Source organism: Papio anubis, chromosome 2 (genome assembly GCF_008728515.1).
Source record: "Papio anubis isolate 15944 chromosome 2, Panubis1.0, whole genome shotgun sequence".
NCBI lineage: Eukaryota > Metazoa > Chordata > Mammalia > Primates > Cercopithecidae > Papio > Papio anubis.
The window spans coordinates 132106089-132128696 of NC_044977.1; the positions used below are offsets into that span (position 1 = coordinate 132106089).

The 22608-nt window shown below is 40.5% G+C and overlaps 1 protein-coding gene and 1 pseudogene across 3 annotated transcripts in view; one reads left to right on the forward strand and one right to left on the reverse strand.

Moving 5' to 3' along the window:
* LOC101021093 (schwannomin-interacting protein 1) overlaps positions 1 to 22608 on the reverse strand; it is an 803298-nt gene that overhangs the window by 174880 nt on the left and 605810 nt on the right. The gene's annotated exons all lie outside the window — the stretch shown is intronic.
* Positions 310 to 1178, forward strand: LOC101020402 (annotated as a pseudogene). The gene has a single exon (XR_160138.4). The product of XR_160138.4 is annotated as a 60S ribosomal protein L17 pseudogene (transcript).

Consider the following 22608-nt stretch of genomic DNA (forward strand, 5'->3'; position numbering starts at 1 on the left):
AGGAGGAAGCAACTATGTGTCCATGGTATGCTATTAATAATACCCTTTAGACTGTGCTTTTATCATTATATATGCAATCTTGTCTTCTACTTTCACATATTTGAAATGGGTTCAGAAATCCATCCTTCATTGTTTAGAGTGGGTCTAGCTGACAGCAGAAAAATACTAGAATATCAGAGGAATACTGGTATAGTCTAACTTTTACAAAGTTTTTTATTAAGAAAGAAAAGGCAAAACTATATATATTTTTATCACTTTCAGAATTTAATTATTAAATACAAAATGAATTTTAAAAATGAAAGATAATCCTCCTGCCATCGCCGCCATCCTGGCCTCGGGGGCGTCGGCCTCCAGGTCCCCGGGAGGAGAACTCCCAGAGCTACTAAATCCTCGCTGGAGGCGGTGGTTTCTTATGCGGGGGGATGTGGCGGAGGGCCCAACTTTGGGAGCCGGGCCGGTCGGTCTTTGAGGTCCACAGAGGGACGTGATGGGCGGGAATGGGACAACCCGGCTCCTCCACTGGTGGGGCTGCCTGTGGTGCGTGTGGACTCGGGAGATCCAGTGTCCAGTGGTAATCTGTGAAAATGGTTCGCTATTCACTTGACCCGGAGAACCCCACGAAATCATGCAAATCAAGAGGTTCCAATCTTCGTGTTCACTTTAAGAACACTCATGAAACTGTCCAGGCCATCAAGGGTATGCATATTCGAAAAGCCACAAAGTATCTGAAAGATGTCACTTTACAGAAACAGTGCGTACCATTCTGACGTTACAATGGTGGAGTTGGCAGGTGTGCCCAGGCCAAGCAGTGGGGCTGGACACAAGGTCGGTGGCCCAAAAAGAGTGCTGAATTTTTGCTGCACATGCTTAAAAACGCAGAGAGTAATGCTGAACTTAAGGGTTTAGATGTAGATTCTCTGGTCATCGAGCATATCCAAGTGAACAAAGCACCTAAGATGCTCCGACGAACCTACAGAGCTCATGGTCGGATTAACCCATACATGAGCTCTCCCTGCTACATTGAGATGATCCTTACTGAAAAGGAACAGATTGTTCCTAAACCAGAAGAGGAGGTTGCCCAGAAGAAAAAGATATCCCAGAAGAAACTGAAGAAACAAAAACGTATGGCACAGGAGTAAATTCAGCATTAAAATAAATGTAATTAAAAGGAAAAAAAAAAAAAGATAAAGACTGTTTACTTTCTTCTGAAAACAGGAGCTAAATAGGCCAGGTGTGGTGGCTCACACCTGTAATCCCAGCATTTTGGGAGGCCGAGGCAGGCAGATCACCTGAGGTCAGGAGTTCACAACCAGTCTGGCCAACATGCCAAAACCCCATCTCTACTAAAAATACAAAAATTAGCTGGGCCGGCTGGCTGGTGCCTGTAAACCTAGCTACTTGGGAGACTCAGGCGGGAGGATCGCTTGAACCCAGGAGGCAGAGGTTGCAGTGAGCCGAGATGGTGCCACTGCACTCCAGCCTGGGCAGCAGGGTAAGACTCTGCCTCAAAAAGAGAAAAAAGAAAAAAAAGAAAACAAGAGCAAAATAAACAGGAAACATTGCTGAAAGATAAGCTAGGGGAACAAAGGTCTTATTTAAATTGAAATATTTTATTGTAGTGTTTAGAATATAATAAATTATAACCCCTTTCTTCTAACGTTTACTGAGAAAGGCAACATGTTCTCTAAGTTACTCAATTTTTTTTTTTTTTGAGACAGGATCTTGCTCTGTCACCCAGACTAGAGTGCAATGGCGCAATCTCAGCTCACTGCAATCTCTGCCTCCTGGGTTCAAGCGATTCTCCCGCTTCAGCCTCCCAAGTAGCTGGGACTATAGGAACCTCCCACCATGCTCGGCTACTTTTTGTATTTTTAGTAGAGACGAGGTTTCGCTACGTTGGCCAAGCTGGCCTCAAACTCCTGACTTCAAGTGATCCACCCGCCTCAGCCTCCCAAAGTGTTGGGATTACAGGCATGAGCCACTGTGCCCACCCAGTTATTCAAATATTAACAATAAATGTGACCATTAACCACAAAATCTGAGATTACCACAAAGCTGGTAAAACATCTCTGATACAGAACATTGTATTTGTTTGCTTCACTATGTGTAGAATATGTTATAAGAAATTCCCTTTGTTCTCAGCTGAATATGAGCTATCCATTTTGGAGAGGCCACCTATTCCTCAGTCACTAAACTCTCCAGCCAAATTAAACCCCCACCATACGTACTGGCTAGGTTCTCTTAATAGTCCAACACCTTGGCTCTAGCTTTCTCTGTATAGACCCCCTGAATCAAAGGATGCTTCTAGCAGATTCAGCTCCCAACACAGAGAAGTCTGACTTATTTCATGTTATTCCAGGTTACATGTGGGCAGTGGGCAGTAAAAGAAGATAAACTAAATTTTACTATATGCATTTATGTGATTTTGTTTATATCCTCCTCCACTATGCACCCTGTATTCACTACTTTCATTAAGGCTTCCATCTTCCCTCCACTTCCATTAAGGCTGCTTCCCTCCAGTTATCCACTGGATCTATTCCTAGATACATTTCCACTTTCTTCTTTTCTTTCCTTCCCTTCCCCCTTCCTTCCTTCCTTCCTTCCCTTCTTTCTTCCTTCCCTTCCTTCCTTCCCTTCTTTCCTTCTTTCCTTCTTTATTTCTCTTTCTCACTCTTTCTTTTTCTTTCTTTCTTTGTTTTTCTTTCTTCTCTCTCTCTTCTTTTCTTCTTTCTTCCTTCCTTCCACTCCCTCTCCGTCCCTCCCCCTCCCCTCCCTCCCCTCCCCTCCCCTTCCCTTCCTTTCCTTTTTCTTTTTCCATCACTCAAGCTAGAAAGTGGTGGCATGATCATAGTTTAATGCAGTCTTCAGCTCCTGGGCTCAAGTGGTCCTCCCACCTCAGCCTCCCAAATAGCTGGGACCACAGGTGTGCCACCATGGCCTGCTAATTATTATTATTATTATTGTTATTATTATTGTAGTGACAAGTGTCTCTCTATGTTATTCAGGCTGGTCTTGAACTCCTGGTCTCAAGCGATCCTCCTGCCTCAGCCTCCCAAACTGTTGGGATTACAGGCATGAGCCACCAGACTGGATCACAGATGCCTTTTCTTGACATCTATGTTACTGGCCTGCCCATCCATTAATTTTAAAAAAATTGAATTGCCAGCATTAAAAAGCTCAGGTGATCTTTGCATAAAAATACAATATGGTGAATAAAATGGATTTTTAGTTTGCATACATTCTACATATTGTCACTCCCCGCCCCCAGAGGCTGGGCAACTGAAAGGGACATTTCTAAGCTGGGCAGTCAGATGTGATTTAACTTAAACTTTGACCAACGAGATGCATTCAAGTAAGATTTAAAAGGCAGCCATCCTGGCTGCTCCTGGTGGTTGGCATGATCAGTTCAAGCCCGCTTTGGGGTTTTTTTGTAGCAGCGTTCCTGCTACAAGCTTTGTAAGGGTCAAAAGGTGGATGGTGTCAGCAGCATCTTTACGCTGTTGTTATTCTTGTTGTTAGTGTGGCCCTGGACGGGTGAAGCATGGCTCTGGAACCAGCAGCAGCAGCAGCAGCAATATCTTCCCAATTCCTATGTTGTTCCCGGAGCAAACCGTTCAGGGGGAAGCTTACTGATTTCCGGTCCTCTGACTCAGGCAGGGTTAGCAGCTTCCTTTAGGGGCAATTTTTCGTTGTTCCCTATCAGCAAGTCCTGGAGGCCTGGCCTTAACACGTTCTAAGCACCTAATTCCCTGTGTTGAAGCCCTTTGCCCTTTATGCTTAAAATAGCTAGAGTGGTTTCTGTTTTCTGTAATAGAACTCTGATACACAGGAAAAATAAGAGACCTAGCAACATCTGGCCCCTATTTCAGTTCTGATAACAATAAGCTGGTTATGAGCAGTCGGCTCTAGGTTGCATATTCCCTACCACACCTTATTGTAACCCCCAAATGGATCACTTGTCAAATGCTATTTTATCATTGTATTTTTTAGTGTTTGTTTTTAACAGACATCCATTTCTCTTCATTGTTTTACCTTCTTGCACTGTGTAGGGATTTGAGTTTGAAAACTTACTAATACCTACCCAAAGCTTGGTGGAAAACATTTTTTTAAAAAATTTCTTAAAGAATGTAATTCTTTCATTTTGAACATACTCCAAAATGTCCCCTAATTAAAGCCAGAAAACTGGACACCTGAACTGCATTATTTAGGTCCCAGTTAGAACTGTTTTTACTGAACAATGAAACTAGCGTTATTAATCCTAGGTGTGTTATTGAGGAAACTGTAATGTCACCTCTACAGGGACACAACAAACAGATTTCTTTCAAGTCAAGTTTTATCTTATAATCATGTAATAGGTCACGTTTGTTTTTTGCATTGGCTGTTAGAAAGGTAGGGCCAGAGGCTACTTGAAGGGTTGACTTCTCACACTGTACATGGCTTTAGTTAGGCTTTTATGCTGTGTACTAGCCCTACTCCTGACTGAGTCTCATGGTTACTACCCTGTTTTTCTCTTTAGCAGATTTATTCATATTTTTAAAAACATTCGATTGTGCTTTTTTCTTTTAGTTTTATAGTTTCAGATCTTACATTTAAGACTTTAGCCCATTTTGAGTTGATTTATTTAAATTTAATTTTTATTTCTTATTGACAAATAATTACATATTTATGGGGGAAAATATGATGTCTTAGTACACATATACATTGTGGAATAAACAAATTAGACGAATTAACATATCTGTCCCCTCACATACTTATCATTTCTTTGTGGTAAGAACATTTTAAATCCACTTTTAGGAATTTTGAAATATACAATACATTATTTTAACTATAGTCACCTTGTGCAATAGATCATCAGAACTCATCCCTCCATCTAACTGAAACTTTGTACCCTTTGACTAACATTTCCCCTTGCTCTGCCTGCTGCCTTCCCCTCCCCCAGCAGCCTCTGGTTCCAAAGAGATCATGCGGTGTTTGTCTTTCTGCGCCTGGCTTATTTTGCTTAGCAGAATGTTCTCTGGATTCCGCTATGTTGTCTCAAATGACAAATTTTTGTTCTTTTTTTAAGGCTGCATGTTATTTCATTGGGTATATATATAGCATATTTTTAAAAAAGCAATTCATCTGAGGATGGTCACTTACGTTGGTTCCATATCTTGGCTGTTGTGAGTAGAACTGCAATGAACATGGAAGTACGAATATCTCTTCAACATACAGATTTGTTCTTTTGGATGTATACCCAGAAGTGAGACTGCTGGATCATATGGTAATACTATTTTTAGTTTTTGGAGGAATCTCCATATTGTTTTCCAAAATGACTGTACTACTAATTTACATCCCCACCAATAGTGTGCAAGGGTTCCCTTTTCTCCACATCTTTGCCAATACTTATATCTCATCTTTTTGATAATAGCCACTCTACCAGGTGTGCAGTTTTTATTATACTATGTTTAATATCCCTATTAAATCTTCTTGTAACAAGATGGAGAATGAATATTTTAATGAACTGCCTTCACTTCCCCTGCTCTACTCCTTTGATTATTTCTAATACACATCTGTTCCTTAGTTCTCTCTGTGCTCAAGTATGCATTTCCTCCAGTGTCTTAACAGACCAAGGCTATTCATGGGTGTGTTTGGGGTTTTGCAATCTAACAAATATTCTAAAGATATGGTCAAGTCAAACAATGAGAAACTTTTAGCAAAAATCAATTTGTTCAGTGATTATTGCTTAAGAATTGCAGGAGCTACAGATTTCTGTGTAAATCAAATGGAGGACTCAGTTTTTTGAGGAAGCAAATAATTATACTTCTTTTGATGACATAAGACTGAGAAATATCCAACATCTGATCCCAAGTAACTTGTTTTTTCCTTTTTTTAAATTAAATATTTTATTTTGAGATATTTATATTTCACGTGCTATTGTAAGAATAATATAAGACCTCTTGTATACCTTTTACCCAGTTTCCCCTAAGGAAATATCTTACAAAACTAGAACAACATCACAGCTAAGATATTTACAAAGATACAGTCAAGACACAGAATATGTTCATCGTCACAAGAATCCTTCATGTTGCTCTTTTATAGCTATATCCCCTTCCCCACCAACCCCACCCCCTCTTCACTCCCTGGCAACCACTAATATTTCCTTCATGTGTATACTTTTTAAATTTCAAGAATGAGCCAATCTCTGTGGCTGGCCTAAATGTTCTTCATTAGTAAATACACTACACTTACCAGCACCCTTCCCTCACGTTGATCCATTATTTGCTTTTCTCTAACCTACTGTATGCCTAAGAAGGCTGACCTTTGAGGATCACATGACCCAGGCTCCCTGTTCTCTGGTTTCCAATTGGGTTCAGCTGTTGGAGGAACTTGCAGAAAATAGAGGGAGTGGGAGAAGACAGATTAAGAGTATTCATCCCTCTGTGCATCTCTCCACTCCAATTCCTTATCATGATTAGGGCACTGGCTATATTAGCTGTGCTGGAAGATTGCATCTCCAGTTAGGTGGTCCTACTTCCATGGCTTGAGGTTCTCTGTAGATTCCTGTAACTTGGTTCATTGCCTTTTAGGCCTAAGAGTGACAGCTCTCCACTCTTGCTAGTTCCGGCAGTACCTCACATGTTGAGAGGTGACAACATGCTAGCAGCCCTAGCTCTCGGTGCCTCTTCTGCCTTGGCGTCCACTCTGGTGGCGCTTGAGGAGCCCTTCAGCCCACCAGGGCACTGTGGGAGCCCCTCTCTGGGCTGGTTGAGGCCAGAGGCCGCTCCCTCTGCTTGCGGGGAGGTGTGGAGGGAGAGGGGCTAACGGAACCAGGCTGCGGGCGGGGCTCACAGGCCAGGGCGAGTTCTGGCAGGTGCGGGCGCGGGCTCCGGGGGCCCCGCACTCGGAGCAGCCGGCTGGTGCCGCCTGCCGGGGGCAGAGAGTGGCTTAGCACCCGGGCCAGCAGCTGCGGTGGGTGCGCCGGGTACCCCAGCAGTGTCGGCCTGCCAGAGGGCGGGGTGGCTCGAGTTCTAGCTGGGCCTCAGTTGCCTCCCCACGGGGCAGGGCTCGGGACCTGCAGCGTGCCATGCCCGAACCCCCGCCTCCCACCAGTGGGCTCCCCCGCCGCCGGAGCCTCCCCAACTAGCACCACCCCCTGCTCCACGGTGATCGGGACCATCAACCGCCCAGGGGTTGAGGAGTGTGAGCACATGGCAGGGGACTGGCGGGCAGCTTGGCCTGCAGCCCAGCTGTGGGATATACTAGGTGAAGCCTGATGAGCTCCTGAGTCTAATAGGGACTTGGAGAACCTTTATGTCTAGCTAAGGATTGTAAATGCACCAATCAGCACTCTGTGTCTAGCTGAAGGTTTGTAAATACACCAATCAGTCCTCTGTATCTACCTAACCTAGTGGGGACTTGGGGAACTTTTAGGTCTAGCTAAAGGATTGTAAATGCACCAATCAGCACTCTGTGTCTAGCTCAGGGATTGTAAATGCACCAATCAGCACTCTGTCAAGACGGACCAATCAGCTCTCTGTAAAACAGACCAATCAGCTCTCTGTAAAATGGCCCAATCAGTAGGATGTGGGTGGGGCCAGATAAGGGAATAAAAGCAGGCTTGTGTCAGACACTGCTCTAGCCTACGCTATCAAAGACACTTGTTTCATGCTCTGGAAGATAGGGAGAGACAGAGATATTTTGAAAAGAGGGAAGAAGAATAGAAGGAGAGAAAGAAGTAGGAGGGAGAGAGTTAAGGAGGAAGAGGAGAAGAAATACTAGAGAGGAGAGATTGCTTCAGATGAGAAAAGGGACAGAAATCTTGATCAAGTGAGTTGCCTGCTGTCAAGGAGTGAAGCTATCTTGGAAAATGAATTTATTAGGCACCACCTTGATGAACTGAAAATTAGGAGGGACAAAGGAATCCAATAATAATTGAGATTGCATTCCTCGATCTAGAACAATTCTTTGATCTACGAAAAAAGTTTCCTGATCTAGGCAAGAGTAATATTTAATTAGGTTTGAAGAAAAATGAAGAATTATGGGATATTGTTCACAACAGATTTGTGGACTATGGTTCACACTACCTACTTAATGATGTGATGATTCCAGCCTTAATGCTGAGATTTTCAGGATCCGAGAATGGACTGTTTTGTAGTTTAAAAGGTTCTTGCTCTATCTTCAATAAATAATTTGTCATTGTCATTTCATGTCAATTTATGGATTATCACCAAAGTTTAATAAACACTACACATTGGCTTGGTCTAATCATTTTGCATCCCTTATTTCATTTATCTTAACCCTGTGAAATATATATTTTCCTAATTTTGCAGATAAGAACTCTTAAGTGCTGAGAGCTTAAATAACTTTCCTAAGGACACACAACTCATGTGTGGAAGGTACGGAATTCAGCTTTATCTTTTAATGACTATGCCATATTGCGTTTTGATGAGGCATATTTTATTCAATGGTCTTGACTGCTCTTCCCTGCAGGGGAGGGAGGTAGCTCCTACACATCCTTTGCATCCCTGATCAAGAGTCATATACTTAAAGAGCTATCCTCACGTTCCTGTCCAGGTATACCCCAAATAAAAGTTATGATAGCACTGTGCATTCCTCCTTTGTAACACTTACCACCATCGAAATTTTATTTGCTTGTGTGATTTTGTCTGCCTTCTCTCCTCTAGACTGTAAGCCGCATGAGAGAGGCCATGTCTCGTTTTGTTCCGTTACATCTCCAGCACTTAACACAGTGCCTGACACATAACGAGTGCTCAATAAATGTTTGTTAATTGATTAAATTAATGCTTTGTCTTTATTTCATAGAATTAAAATTGGAGTCAGAAGTAATCCGAGCTGCTCACTATCCCACTCACCCTTTAGAGGTCCTTTGGCACCATTCTAACAAACTGGTCAACTAACTGATCTTGAACACTCCAGTTTTGGATCGGTCTGACTGCTAGTGGCAGTCACAGTTCAGGGAAGTATAGTAATGAGCTCCAGTGCTCTCCCTTACCCTACAGCTCATGAAAGACTTCACCCAAGTTTTGTCTTCTTTAGACTGTGTGTGCCCAGTGCTTTAGACTACTCTCCTATGATCATCCTGTCTGTATTCTTCTGAATGTGTGCTCCTCATGTTTGGTATTCAAGGAAAATATCTCAACATTGGATATGGTCTGACCAGATTTATTAGATTCTGAACCGACATTCTGCTAATTTAATCTCACCACTAGTTTACACAGAGTTTGCAATTTCAACTTCCATTTAAAATATGTGTAATGGAGGTAGTTTGATCACTGTCCAGTGTTTCCTAAGTACCTGTGCTGTGCCTCTCTCTTCCACACCACCCTGTTCCCCTTGACACACTAGAAGCCAGGAATTCTCATTCACCATATTTAATGGACTGGCAAGAGGCTTAAGGGTATCCTGGACAATTGAGAAATGTGGGGATATTCATATGGGGCAGTATAGATGGAGTTCAAAAAAGTCTTGGGACACAGGTGAATGTTCTTAGGCTAAAAAAACCACAGGTGGCATGAGAACACCCATTAATAGAAGGGATAGCAAAATAGCCCCTCCCCTCATGCTGTGTGTAGTGCTCTTTCAAGCTATAATTAGTTATCTCAGCTTCCTGTGAAAGCTCCTACCTAGCTCCTACACATCCTTTGGATCCCTGATCAAGAGTCATGTCCTTAGAGAGGCATTCTCATATCCATCCTGCTACCGAATTCCAACGGTTCTGCATGGTCTTCTGATGTTGACCATCTTCACCTCCACCAAACCTCTTCCCTGAGTGACTCTAAGTCAGGTTCTCCTCTCCCTTATCCCTGACTCCAGGTGCTGTTCTGTCTCTATATCTGCCAGCTCTCCTTGAGGGGAGGCTGAGGTCTTGGTCCTTCATCTAATCTCTTTCTGTTTCTATGTCATGATCTCTGGAGTCCCTCAAGATGGTGCTTTGGTTCTCAAAAGCATGCTTCAGAGTCACAAAGCCAAACATGAACTATTTATTCCCTTTTATTCTCAATGTAACCATTCTACTTTCCTTGAGACAATGTGGTCACATAAAAGGAAGCTGGGAAAGAAAAACCCAAAATTAATTTTTGAAAATATTGTACTGTTGGCCGGGCATGGTGGCTCATGCCTGTAATCTCAGCACTTTGGTAGGCTGAGGCAGGTGGATCACCTGAGGTCAGGAGTTCAAGACCAGCCTGGCCAACAAAGTGAAACTGTCTTTACTAAAAATACAAAAATTAGCCGGGCGTGGTGGTGCATGCCTGTAATCCCAGCTACTGAGGAGGCTGAGGCAGGAGAATTGCTTGAACCCGGGAGGCAGAGGTTGCAGTGAGCTGAGATTGTGCCATTGCACTCCAGCCTGGGCAATAAGAGGGAGACTCCTTCTCAAAAAAAAAGAGAAAGAAAGAAGAAAGAGAGAGAGAGAGAGAGAAAGGAAGGAAGGAAGGAAGGAAGGAAGGAAGGAAGGAAGAAAGAAGGAAAGAAAGAAAGGAAGGAAGAAAATATTGTATTGTTACAATCGTGTTGCTGCTAAGCTATATTTGTATTTGTGCCATGAATTCTTTTGGCTTCAATAACATGATCTGAACACTTTTGAATGGAGGTTTTTTGGTGTTGACGAGATTATTTTGTCTAAAGGAAATTCCCATTTTAATTTTCAATGGAATTGCCTAATATAAGATATTCTTTCATTAAAAATGCTCATTTATTCAAGAACCATTTATTAAGTGACTACTAAATGCAAGGATGTTTGCTTTTCTACTTTCCTTATTTAAAGAGCATATGCCTGGGAATTATCAGAATTGATACACTCTGATAATGAACAAGCTAGTCTTTGTTCTAATGGGCTAAACTTCTAGTATAATTTTTTTTTTTTTTTTAAGAGAAAATTTCTGGAGTGCAATGATGCGATCTCAGCTCACTACAACCCCTGCTTCCCAGGTTCAAACAATTCTCCTGTCTCAGCCTCCCGAGCAGCTGGGACTACAGGTGCACACCACCACACCCATCTAATTTTTTGTATTTTAGTAGAGACAGGATTTCATCATGTTTCCCAGGCTGGTCTCGAACTCCTGAGCTCAGACAATTCATCTGCCTTTGCCTCCCAAAGTGCTAGGATTACAGGCGTGAGCCACTGTGCCTGGCCTAGTGCAATTTTAGTATGGATATATTCATGTATTCATTCAACATGTTTTCTGAGTCCCAGATTAACCTTTAGCACTCAGTGTAGGAAAGACATGGCACCTGTACTCAACTGTAGTGGATAAAATAGATAAATAAGACAATAATTACTTTAAAGAGTCTTTAAGGTTATTTGATGCAGACAAGGAAGGTCCTTGAGTCAGGGAGGACTTCTCAGAGGATGTGAGCCTTGGACTTTAATTGAGGGGATGAGAGGAAGCTCACCAAGTGAGGAAATATGAGATAGAGGCTTCAGAACTTGCAAAACACAGAGGCAAGAGAAAGAAGAGTATGTCTGGAGAATGACAACCTGTAGACCAAGCAGAATGACTTTTGTCCAAATATAGTTCATCATGTAAGAAAGAACTTAATGTAAGAACTTCTCTGAATCCCTGTGTTTCTTGTTTGTTGTTGTTGTTGTTGTTGTTTTTTCTTTTGAGATGGAGTCTCACTCTGTTGCCCAGGCTGGAGTGCAGTGGTGCTATCTCGGCTTACAGCAAGCTCCACCTCCCGGGTTCATGCCATTCTCCTGCCTCAGCCTCTCGAGTAGCTGGGACTACAGGCGCCCGCCACCTCTCTCGGCTAATTTTTTTTTTGCATTTCAGTAGAGACAGGGTTTCACTGTGTTAGCCAGCATGGTCTCGATCTCCTGACCTCGTGATCCCCCCGTCTCGGCCTCGCAAAGTGCTGGGATTACAGGCAGTGAGCCACCGCGCCCGGCCTCCTGTGTTTCTTCTTTCTTAACAAGAATAAAAACTTGACAGCCTAAGTGGAAGCCATCCACATGCTTGCTGGTATGAATGAACTGTATCATGCTGAGAGACACTGGTGCCTCAGGATGCTTCAGTGCACGAGAAAGCAGAGAAGTGTCGGGGTTGGCTCCAAAAGTAAGATTGCTTGGGAATCTGTTTTTTTGGGGTTTTTTTTTTGTTTTTTTTTTTGTCCTAAAATATTATGGTATGTCCTGCTGTGGGACCTCTAGTTCAATTCTGCAGTTTTTTTGTGACACAATTTACCCATATCTCTAGGGTATATCAGCTACAAATCCTGGGAAAAATCCATACCAGGCTTTGGTAGACGTCACTTACTGTCAAGCATGACTTCAACTTTTCCTCTACCACGTTTTCTCAGGTTAATAAGAGGAAAATGCTTTTGAAAGGTGAATATTTATGGAAGACAGTTTGGAAACACAATTTTCTTCAATGTAAATGGTTGATGGAGTTTTTATTTATTCAATCTATAAGTGCCCTGAGATACTCCTTAGTACTGCAAATGAAGTTCCTAAATCATTTGATTCTTTGTGACTGACCCTTCTTACCTGCTTCAGTCTAAACAGAAAGGTACCACATTGGATTCTAATCACTTGGCTGAATTAAGATCAATGCTATGAATTCAGCTCAAGATCCCTAATAACAGCCTCCTCCTTTACACCTCAGCACTCAGAGGATGACAAGTAGATAAAGAACCAATGTATGTATTATGTCAATTATGCTCACAATTGTTTAAGGAAGAATTGCCAATTTTATAAATGGAAATGCAAGTAAAAGGCTATCATTGACCTTTTAACTGATAGGTCTACTTGTTTCAAAGGTCATCACAAACTTTTGCTATATCTTGGTCTTGAAAATAGCCCTTTTATTGGACTGGAAAAAATGGTTTAAAGTTTTGAAATGTGCAAACCTTGTATAATAAAGTTGGTATAGTTGAACCTCGGAAAATTAAACGCATGAGTACAATTGCACTTTCTGTTTCAAATGCTTCACTCATTTTCTGAAAATTTCAATGAGAAACTAATATCAGATCCTAAATTAACCTGCTAGGAGGAATCTGGACAAGTTATTTTCAGAGCGCATTTTTTTCTTTTCAGAATTCATCTTAGCTTCTTGCTCTTAGCTTAGACTTTGAAGCTCACTTCTTCACATGTATTTTGTCAGGAGAAGATTAGGCTTGGCTTTATGAACTGTCATGGAAAAAGAGATGGCCAGAGGGTCTTAATTTACATACGAAAGTGAAAGGAACAGGCATTGAGTAAAATTCTGTTATCATTTTGAAAATTAATAGTTTCTTGGGATATTAGGAATATTATGAGTGACTTAATAGATTACTTTGGTTTAGTCAAAATTTACTCACAAAATGATAACTGAGGAGAGATTTCCTTCTGCCTCTGAAACATGTAATGAAATGAAGAATTTGGGGGATTTCTTCTTTATCTACATCTCATTTAGTGCCTCTGAAAACTGGGGTGATGAAGTAGTGATTCAGGAACAATGACCAATTACACTATGCCAACTGGAGATTTTATTCTAGCTAGAAAAGTTTTAAAAATAATTCCCTTGTGGGCATTTAGTGCTATAAATTTCCCTCTACACAGTGCTTTAAATGTGTCCCAGAGATTCTGGTATGTTGTATCTTTATTCTCATTGGTTTCAAAGAACATCTTTATTTCTGCCTTCATTTCATTATGTACCCAGTAGTCATTCAGGAGCGGGTTGTTCAGTTTCCATGTAGTTGTGCGATTTTGAGTGAGTTTCTTAATCCTGAGTTCTAGTTTGATTGCACTGTGGTCTGAGAGACAGTTTGTTATAATTTCCATTCTTTTACATTTGCTGAGGAGTGCTTTCTTCCACTATGTGGTCAATAAATGCAATCCTCCATATAAACAGAACCAATGATAAAAACCACATGATTATCTCAATAGATGCAGAGAAGGCCTTTGACAAAATTCAACAGCCCTTCATGCTAAAAACTCTCAATAAATTCGGTATTGATGGAACATATCTCAAAATAATAAGAGCTATTTATGACAAACCCATAGCCAATATCATACTGAATGGGCAAAAACTGGAAGCATTCCCTTTGAAAACTGGCACAAGACAGGGATGCCCTTTCTCACCACTCCTATTCAACAGAGTGTTGGACGTTCTGGCCAGGGCAATCAGGCAAGAGAAAGAAATAAAGGTATTCAATAAGGAAAAGAGGAAGTCAAATTGTCCCTGTTTGCAGATGACATGATTGTATATTTAGAAAACTCCGTCGTCTCAGCCCAAAATCTCCTTAAGCTGATAAGCAACTTCAGCAAAGTATCAGGATACAAAATCAATGTGCAAAAATCATAAGCATTCTTATACACCAATAACAGACAAACAGAGAGCCAAATCATGGGTGAACTCCCATTCACAATTGCTTCAAATAGAATAAAATACCTAGGAATCCAGCTTACAAGGGAAGTGAAGGACCTCTTCCAGGAAAACTACAAACCACTGCTCAATGAAATAAAAGAGGACACAAACAAATGGAAGAACATACCATGCTCATGGATAGGAAGAGTCAATATTGTGAAAATGGCCATACTGCCCAAGGTAATTTATAGATTCAATGCCATCCCCATTAAACTACCAATGACTTTCTTCACAAAATTGGAAAAAACTACTTTAAAGTTCATATGGAACCAGAAAAAACCCCGCATTGCCAAGACAATCCTAAGCCAAAAGAACAAAGCTGGAGATATCACACTACCTCACTTCAAACTATACTATAAGGCTACAGTAACCAAAACAGCATGGTCCTGGTACCAAAACAGAGATATAGACCAATGGAAAAGAACAGAGCCCTCAGAAATAATACCACACATCTACAACCGTCTGATCTTTGAAAAACCTGACAAACACAAGAAATAGAGAAAGGATTCCCTATTTAATAAATGGTGCTGGGAAAATTGGCTAGCCATAAGTAGAAAACTGAAACTGGATCCTTTCCATACTCCTTCTATGAAAATTAATTCAAGATGGATTAGAGACTTAAATGTTAGACCTAAAACCATAAAAACTCTAGAAGAAAACCTAGGTAATACCATTCAGGACATAGGCATGGGCAAGGACTTCATGTCTAAAACACCAAAAGCAATGGCCACAAAAGCCAAACTTGATAAATGGGATCTAATTAAACTAAAGAGCTTCTGCACAGCAAAGGAAACTACCATCAGCGTGAACAGGCAACCTACAGAATGGGAGAAAATTTTTGCAATCTACTCATCTGACAAAGGGCTAATATCCAGAACCTACAAAGAACTCAAACAAACTTACAAGAAAAAAACAAACAACCCTATCAAAAAGTGGGCAAAGGATATGAACAGACACTTCTCAAAAGAAGACATTTATGCAGTCAACAGACACATGAAAAAATGCTCATCATCACTTGCCATCAGAGAAATGCAAATCAAAACCACAATGAGATACCATCTCACACCAGTTAGAATGACGATCATTAAAAAGTCAGGAAACAATAGGTGCTGGAGAGGATGTGGAGAAATAGGAACACTTTTACACTGTTGGTGGGACTGTAAACTAGTTCAACCATTGTGGAAGGCAGTGTGACAATTCCTCAAGGATCTAGAACTAGAAATACCATTTTACTCAGCCATCCCATTACTGGGTATATACCCAAGGGATTATAAATCATGCTGCTATAAAGACACATGCACACATATGTTTATTGTGGCGGCACTATTCACAATAGCAAAGACTTGGAACAAACCCAAATGTCCATCAATGACAGACTGGATTAAGAAAATGTGGCACATATACACCATGGAATACTATGCAGCCATAAAGAAGGATGAGTTCATGTCCTTTGTAGGGACATGGATGCAGCTGGAAACCATCATTATCAGCAAACTATTGCAAGAACCAAACACCGCATGTTCTCACTCATAGGTGGGAATTGAACAATGAGAACACTTGGACACAGGAAGGGGAACATCACACACCGGGGCCTGTTGTGGGGTGGGGGAAGAGGGGAGGGATAGCATTAGGAGATATACCTAATGTAAATGACGAGTTAATGGGTGCAGCACAAGAACATGGCACATGTATACATACGTAACAAATCTGCATGTTGTGCACATATACCCTAGAACATAAAGTATAATAAAAAAATAAAAAAATAAAAATAATTCCCTTTTCATTACTACAGGTAAGTAAACTCTCTCAAGCTCGTGTATTTTTCATTGTCAAAATGGATTTATTTCCCTGTTAGAACTTTCAGGAAATTTGTCAAGATCCTGCAATACCCTAACCTATACCCCAGGGTACCTCGAAAGTATAGATTTGTTTTGGGGTAGGTACAATGATCATCAGCTACATTTTACAGATGAGTAAATTGAGAGCAAGCTTTGGAGCTTGGACTTCAATCCAGATCAGTCTTCATTCAAAGAACATGCTAGTAACCACTACACTATTCTGACTCATATTGCTTGAAGTCTGCCCAATCGCTCCTGTTACTCTTTCCCTCATGGTGCCTTTTTCTCTCATGTAAACTATTTGCATGAGAAAATAGAATATAAGGAAAAGAAGAAAAAGGTCACTGAGGATTAAGAGGGCCACTACATAGCCTTGACAATCTAAGAAAATGATAAGACAAATCAGAAGAAAAATGGACAAATACATGATCGTGATCCAATATTTAAAAGTATATATAAAAAACAATAGATCACACAGAAAATATGTAGGACCCAGTATATAGAAAATATACTGTCTTTTTACATATTTACCATGTATTACATTATAAAGGAAAAGAAAAGTTTGAATATTAGTTCTTAAAGCATCAAGATCATACAAACCATTTTCTTTGATGACTTTGCAATTACATATCAAATTAGCAGTTAAAAGTACCTATTTCTTTGAAAATTTAAAATCACACCTAAAAACTCAAGGTTTAAAAAGGATACACTGTTGATAGTAGGGAAGGTTGTGCCTGTAGTGGGTAGGGGGTATATAGGAACTCTGTACTTTGTGCTCAGTTTTGCTATGAACAGAAAACTGCTCTAAAAAATAAAGTTTATTAACTATAAAAAAGGATGCACATACACTCATAATGAAAATGACAAAAATGTTAGAATTGAATGACAATGAAAGGCAATTTAAAACAGAAAGGGTAAAAAAGTTCACCATAGTTCCTTCTGTAGATAGAGATGATCATTCTCGAGAGTCTGGTGTATATTCTGGAAGGATATATTGAATGTTCATTCTGCCAGGCCTTGTGCTTAATATTATCCTATTTAATCTCATAACGTCCCTATCAGATAGGAACTTTAATCATCCTCATTTTAAGATGAGGAAACTGAGTCTTAGAGAGGTTAATTTGCCCAAGCATGTTAAAATCTAGGTTTTCTGATTACCACACCATATCACATCACACCATGCCATGACATGACATACCATACCTACTGCCTGTAACTTGTGTTCCCTCAACCTTAATTTATTTTTCTGTCTCAGAACTGCATCTCTCTCTCTTTTTTTCTTTTTTTTGAGATGAAGTCTCACTCTGTCACTCCAGGCTGGAGTGCAGTGGCACGATCTTGGCTCACTGCAACCTCTGCCTCCTGGGTTCAAGCAATTCTCCTGTCTTAGTTGCCCAAGTAGCTGGGACTACAGACACATACCACCATGCCTAGCTAATTTTCATATTTTCAGTAAAGACGGGGTTTCATCATATTGGTCAGGCTGGTCTCGAACCCCTGACCTTGGGTGATCCACCAGCTTCAGCCTCCCAAAGTTCTGGGATTACAGGCACGAGCCACCACACCCAGCCCAAACTGCATCTTTTTCTACCACTACAAACAATAAAGCAGTGAACACTCACCTACATACATCTGTACTTGCTTCTCTAATTGTTTACTTAGGAGAAATTACTAGAAGTTTTATTATTACACCAACTATTGATTTTTACATTAATATCTATTAAGTGTATTTCATTCTATAATCTATCTCCCCTTATTTCATGCCATTAATTTGCTGGAGAAACTGGGTAGTTTATTTTTGGAGAAACTGCATCACTTGTCCTATAGAATATAGGATTTGCCCAAGTGCTTCATTTGCGTGTCATTTAGCTTGTTTCTCTATCGCCTGTGTATACTGTAAACTGATCATTATGTGGAGGTTAGATTAGGTTTAGATTCAATCTTTTAAGCAAGAAGACTTTATAAGAGCTGATTGTGTCTGGTGAAAGCAATTCATATACTTCTGATGTGACAACATCCCATTTTATTAAGGTAGAAAACTTTCTAAATGGTGGGTATGGTTACCGCTGAGGTCTGCACCCTGTGAAATGAGATGGCCTGGTATTATAGAACATTAGCACCAGTTGCACCCATTGTATCTTCCTAGTTATAATTTTCAGGCACATGAGGTTTCTTCCTAATATACCTTCTCCATCTCTCCTTTCCTTCTTTGCCTAACTTGGAAAGCCTTTCTATTGTGCCTTGCATGAGTCACTGGGAGAAGCTCTAGCACAAACTACTTGCTACCTGTTTCTTAAAGGGTATCTTAAAGATACTCTCACTGTATTTTCTTATGCCATTACTAGATAATGTTTGAAGGAGAATTTTCACGTAATCCTGTCATACCTCACCTTAGTGATGAAGACTTGGAGAGAATTCTGCTAAGATCCAGTACTAAGAAGCTAAGATTCTCCAGGCTACCAATGTCACTGCTCATCTTCCCATGTCTATCCTTGCCTCTCCCTGTGTGGATGTGATACTTCCCGCAGCCTTACAACCACAGTTCGTGCAGCTCTCCAGCATAATCTTGGTTCTCCCTTCCTTGATCACCTCTCAGATCTGTATTTTGTGGATAAACATCCTGGATGACTTCACTCAACACTCCTTCCTGGATGTTATCTGTGTCTACTGGGTTCGCTCCAACCCTCGGAGAGAGTTCCAGCCAGAAATCCAGATATAACATAATGGTTAAAAGCACAGGCTCTGGAGCTGGCAAATCTAGGGTTGAAATTCACCAAGAACACTTTCTGTCAAGTTCTGCCAACATACACGAGTCCCAATTTCATAGTTTGTAAAATGGGGATATAAATATTTATTATATAAGGTTGTTGTGAAGATTAAATATGATAGAGCAAATGCCTAGGTCAATGACTGACGTGTAGTAAATGCCCAAAGAATAGAAACATTATTATGAGTGTTAGCATATTCTCATGTTGTGTTCCTAGATCTTTAGCTTCCACTGGGCACAGACACAGTACATAAATCTTGGTAATTAATAGAGAACATAAAATAATAAAGCAAAGTCAAATTTAATAAAGTCTACATAAAGTAATAAAATGTTTTCGAGGATAGAATAAGATCATAGAGCTAGAAGTGGTCTTAGAAGTAACTAAATCCCAGTATTTTGGAAAGCCGAGGCAGGCAGATCACTTGAGGCCAGAAGTTTGAGACCAGCCTGGCCAACATGGAGAAACCCCGTCTCTACCAAAACCACGAAAATTAGCCAGGCATGGTGGTGCATGCCTGTAGCTTGTAATCCCAGCTACTCGGGAGACTGAAGCATGAGAATTGCTTGAACTCAGGAGGTGGAGGATGCAGTGAGCCAAGACCATGCCACTGCACTCCAGCCTAGGTGACTGAGCAAGACTCTGCCTCAGGGAAAAAAATAAAAATAAAAAGTAACTAAATTCAATTCCTCATTTTACAGTTGAGACCAATAAGACCTAGAGAGGTTGAGGGATCTTCTGTACGTATGAAGCAAGTGCATTGCAATGCGAACCCATGTCTGCCTTTGGCCAGGATGTTTTCTGCCACAATGCACTGGTAGTAATGACTCACTTGAAATTTATCTTTCGGCCATGCACAAATGATGGATTACATGCCAAAATTCAAAAGAACAATTTCTGAGTGGTACTTGTACCTTCTAGGTATTTTGATGAAATGAAAGAATCAACAAAAATTTATTCAAGAGAGGGGAAAAAAGACATGCTTGAAAAGTACTGGGGAACATATCCTTTCTTTGAAGAGTGGAACTGATATTTATTACCATTGCTGGCAGACACTGTTTGGTCTCAGGGAATGTATTCCCGCATTTAAATGTTATTTCCAATAAAAGAATAAAAAGATTCAAAGAATTTCCTTTCAATATAATTATAAAATTACCATAATAATACACAAGAAGAGTTTTGTTTCATCCCCACATATAAGCTCTGTGAGGGGAACTAGTGGAAAATGAAAAGCAAGTCACCATGATAGGCTGTTGCTGAAAGCAGATGTGTGTGGTGCCAAATGCATGGCTGAAAGGTTGCTCATTTTTGTTTTTTCTTTAACTATCCTTCTAATCTCTTTATCTCTTGCTAATTATTATGCACAGACAAATACATATATCACATTTTAATTGCTCAATCACACTGTACAAATGATGATAAAATAGCACTTGCAATCTGCTTTGGTAACTTTTGGTCTGTAACTATGCTTTAATTTGTACAAGTGAAATGCATTTCATTTGTCTTCAAAGTAGTTATTATTCTGCCCAACATTTTTTTTAGATTATCCAGTTCAATATCACTTTTCTGAAAACTACCTATCATCCATTATTGTTACTTCTCAATTGTTGATGCATATCAATACCGCACAATTTTTGTATTCCAATATTTTATATTAAGGAAGATTTTCAAATTAAATGTGATTGTATTTCACACTGTTAATTAGTTAATATTTATTAAAGTCAATAAAATTACCAAAGCACCTACTCTGTTCCAGAAATAGTATTAGACCCTGGAGATGCAGAGGTAAATAATGTATGGTCCTTGCCTCACTAGACCTATAGTTTAATGGGATTATATCCATCCACTTAATTAAAATCTATATGATAAAGAGTTTCAAATTTCCAGACCTGTGTCTACTGTGTCCTTTGGCCCTAGATCCATGCATATTCAGATACCTACTGGACAACTAACTCTACTTGTTTTAAAAGGCACTTCAGAATCAATATGTCCTAAACCGAGCTTATCATCTTTCTCTCAAAACTGCCCCCTCTCCATCCAAAAATTCCCAGTTACAGGAATGGCACCCAAAACTACCTAAATCTAAATATTCTGGATTATCCTTTAGTCTTTCTTCTCCCTCCTGTCTATTTTCCCTGGTAAGTCAACAAACCCTGTTAATTCTACCTTGTAGGCAGCTCTAAAGTTTGTCTACATTTCTTCTTTCCTACTGGTGCTATCTAGTCCAGCCCACTAGCATCTCTCACTTGGATTAGTAACAGTGTCCCAATTAGCCTCCCTGCATCTCCAACAGGCAGCCACAGTGGCCACTCTAAAAGGCAAGTCTGACCATGTCACTACCCTTCTTAAAATCCTTCAATGGCCTTTCCATTGTTTCAGGGATAAACAAATCTGACTCCTTAGACAAGGCTTTTACAGCCTTCCACTAGCCAGCACTGCTGTGACTGCTCCATCTTGCCATCTTGCCGGTGCCCTGCCTTTCTCCATTCATAATGAACTTATTTCAGTTACCTGAAGAGAGGCCCCATGCATGTGCTCTCTCATTTCCAGGCCTTTAATGGGCTGATCTCTTTTCCTGGTACATACGTCAGGCTCAACTGAAGGATGGCTCCCTTAGGAAGCCTTTCCTGACCTCCTGGATTGTATTAAGAACCCTGACACCCACAGAATCTTCTACTTTACCACCTATGATCCATTATTGTTACTTCTCAGTTGTCTTTCTCCCTGCTAGCCTGTAAGAACCAGAAAGTAGAAAAACTATCTAAGTTGCCCACTATTGTAGGACACATAGTAATAAATATTTGTTGAATGAATAAATGAAACTGACAAAATAAATATGTGATTTATGGCAGATGCTCTAGTAGAGGTATTTAGAGAGCTATGGAACCCAAATGAAGGGCACCTAAGTTGGAGTTGGAATTCAAGGAATACATGTACTGATCTCAGCACAGTGCGTGACACATGGCAAACTGAGTTTGAGGGACTAATAAGAGCAGTAAGAGTTAACTTCACTATTCACAGAAAGAAGGGCATTCCAAGTAGAGAAAACAGTCAGTGTATGGGAAATAATGGAGGTGTGTATCAGCAGCAGGGGTTACAGGAGCTACACACTGTTCTATATGGGTGACATAGAGATTGCATGGATGGATGGTAGGGTGGTGGAAAAGGAAGCCACAAATGTGGGTAGGACCTGACTGTAAACCATTTGTTATAAACCAAGGAGTTTGAACATTATTCTGAAAGCTAAGGGGATTCAGAACATGAAGTGATGTTTGTTTTGGAAAAAATATGTGACAAGTTGTATAGGGAGAGATGAATTTGATGGGTACCAGTGGCAGCAGCAATGTGATGTTTGGTGATGGGTGTTGGTAGGTTTGACTACTCAACGAGGTGGCAGGGGATGGGGTAGGGCAATAAGTCAGGCCAGAAGTGATAAGAACCTACATAAGGCAGTGATAGTGAGGACAGACCCATACGGCTTGGTGAAGGAGTGGATGAAGAAGGTTAGTGAGCAGGCAGGGCCTTGGATCAACTCTAGGTTTCTGGTTCAGGTGATTATATGGATAGTGATCTCTTCACTGACAATTCAGGCTGGCTTAGGGGGAAAATGAAGAAAGTAAATGGTCTGTAAGGAACATGGAAACATTTACCACT